We start from the raw sequence: 2,610 nt of genomic DNA, 5'->3' as shown, positions 1-2,610 counted from the left end.
CCACCGTCCCAGGACCCCGCCCCACTTCGCTTGTGCGGGCCGCGCAGTCGCTGGCCGAATCACCTAGCTGCGGCTCGCGCACAGGCGCCTACAGCTGAATTTTAATCACCCGGAAGTGCGTTTGCAAGAATTTCAAACTCTTGTCTGCGACGCGGTGCCCGGAAGTGCTTTGGAGTGATTACTCTGCGTTTTGCCGCTGACTATTCAGCTGGTTCGTTGTAAACAAGTCATTTCACAGCTGCTGTCGAAACTGATGAGGATACAGAATGCTTGGTCTGAAGATGGTTGGGAAACGTAAGACCTGAGCCATATTCACCTAAATTTAATAAAACCTAAAGCTTAGGCCGAAGATTCAACCTGTGAAGGTTGTAGGGTGGCAGAAATCGGTTTGGAGCCGAGTGTGGTAGTACCCGCCTGTAATCCCAGCACTTGGGCGGCTGAGGCAAGAGGATGGCTGCGAGTTCTAGGCTAGGTGGTGAGTTCCAGGACAGCCTGAATCACAGAGAGAGACCTTGTCTCAAAAAAAAAAAAAAAAAAAAAAAAAAGGGTTTAGAATTATCTAAATATCCTTGTTCACAACCAAATGCAGTAGTTCTCCTGTCATCATGACCCTGCCACCTCACTACCTCACACTTAGCTTTTCCTTTGCTGAACCTGCATTTTGGGTTTTTTTTTGGGGGGGGTGCGGTTTTGTTGATTAAATGCAGGTTTCAAACTGAGCTACATCCCCAACCCGTTGTAAAATTTTGATTTTTCTCATGCCTATAATCCCAGCACTTGGGAGGCTGGGCAGGAGGATTGCAGTTAGTTTGAGGCCAGCCTGAACTGCATAGCAAGATCCTATCTCAACCCTCCCCCAATTTTTTTTTCTTTTAATTTTGAGAAAGGATCTCCCAAAATCACCTAGGCTGGCCTAAAACTTGTGGTACTCCTCTGTACACCACCAGGCATTGCAACAGATAAATTTTCTCCTATCCTTTATTTTTTAATTTTTTAAATTCTTTGTTTTTTGGGACCTCGCTCTTGTGAGGCCGGCAGCAGAACCACTAAATCCTCAGCCCTCTCCTGTCCTTTAAATAAGATATTCAACATAGTTTCATTGGTGAATGTATTGGAATACCTCTTTAAAATATGATCATTTAAACCAAGTGTGGAGGCTGAGGCAGGAGGATCACTGCAAATTCAAGGCCAGCTGGGCTACCTAGTGAGTTCCAGGTCAGCCCAAATTACATAGTGAAGCCGGGCGTGGTGGCAAATGCCTGTAATCCCAGCACTCAGGAGTCTGAGGCAGGAGGATCTCTGTGAGTTGAAAACCAGCCTGAGCTACATAGTGAGTTCCAGGTCAGTCTCAACTACCTGAGAGACAAGAGAGATCCCTAAAGTGGGTTGTTGCTGAGGCTCTTTGTCTAGGTTTCTTTGGAGGGGGAGTGTTTTTGTGAGAGGGTCTCTATGTAGTTCAGGCTGGCCTGGAACTCATAGTGATCCTTCTGCTTTCACCCCTCCTCCCCCAGTACTGGGATTACAGGCATGTGCCACCACAGCTGGGGGGCTTTTATACAGTTAAATCACATCACAAGCTACCTCAGTTTGAACTACAATCAACCTGTAAGATTACAAGTACAGTTACTTAGTTAATATTGATTTAATAGAAAAACAAGGTATGTGGCAAGAGTATGGAAAAGAGCAAAGGCATTTCCAGGGGCGTAGAAGGGAGGGTCAGAGTATTCTGGTCACCTAACTATGTGTTCATTCTGATGTTCTTATGTGCTGTATTGTTTAGGCTTATTGGACCAAATGGTGCTAGTTACAGTACGGTTTTGAGCTGTTGTTTATCTCTGGGGAGGCTCCGAGGCTTAGCCATTGTGTCTCCAGCCTAGTTTCTATCAACTCAGCTCTTACCCACAGGCCTCGTTTGTCTCATCTCTGTGGTGACTCTATCTTGGGCCTGGTCTTTTTCTAACTGCCTATCAATCGCTACCTAATTTAGCTATCTGCTATACTACCATGGAGATGTGCTTCCAGTCCCTTTAAAAAAAAACTTCAATGGGGAACATTTTTTCATATATTTACTTGCTGCTTTTACTTCTTTGTCTGAGAAATGTCTGTTCATTTCGGATGCCCATTTTTGAATCGGGTCTTTATATTTTGGGGGGCTGATTGTTTTGAGTTCTTTATATATCCTTGATAATAGTCCTTTGTCTGAGGAACAGCTGGTAAAAATTTTTTCCCACATTGTAGATTGTCTCTTAGTTCTGCTGATGGTTTCTTTTGAAGTACAGAAGCTTTTTAATAAGATGAGATCCCAGTTGTTGATTCTATCTGCTAGTTCCCGTGCTGCTGACGATTTGTTCATAAAGTCTTTTCCTATACCAATGTCTTCCAGAGTTCTGCCTAACTTGCCTTCCAGCAAGTTTAATGTTTCTGTTTTAATATTTAGACCTTTAATCCATTTGGATTTTAATTTAGTGCATGGCGAAAGATAAGGGTCTAATTTTAATCTGTGGCAGGTTGACATCCAGTTTTTCCAACACCATTTATTAAAGAGGCTATCTTTCCTCCACTGAGGATGGTCAGCTCCTTTGTCAAAGATGAGGTAGCTGAGTACATCTG

At 43.8% G+C, this 2,610-nt stretch overlaps 1 long non-coding RNA gene across 1 annotated transcript in view; it reads left to right on the top strand.

The window, feature by feature from the left end:
- Nucleotides 1-127: 127 nt before the first annotated feature.
- Nucleotides 128-2,610, top strand: part of LOC117286313 — a 23,780-nt gene continuing 21,297 nt past the window's right edge. Inside the window, exon 1 of the long non-coding RNA XR_004517429.1 lies at nt 128-294. This is a non-coding gene — a long non-coding RNA (uncharacterized LOC117286313). The remainder of the gene's footprint in view (nt 295-2,610) is intronic.

This window comes from Fukomys damarensis, unplaced genomic scaffold (genome assembly GCF_012274545.1).
Source record: "Fukomys damarensis isolate Sample0158 unplaced genomic scaffold, DMR_v1.0_HiC HiC_scaffold_16, whole genome shotgun sequence".
In the NCBI taxonomy this organism is placed as follows: Eukaryota; Metazoa; Chordata; class Mammalia; order Rodentia; family Bathyergidae; genus Fukomys; species Fukomys damarensis.
Note: the sequence above shows the minus strand (reverse complement) of the source record. Positions and strands in the feature narration are given on the sequence as shown.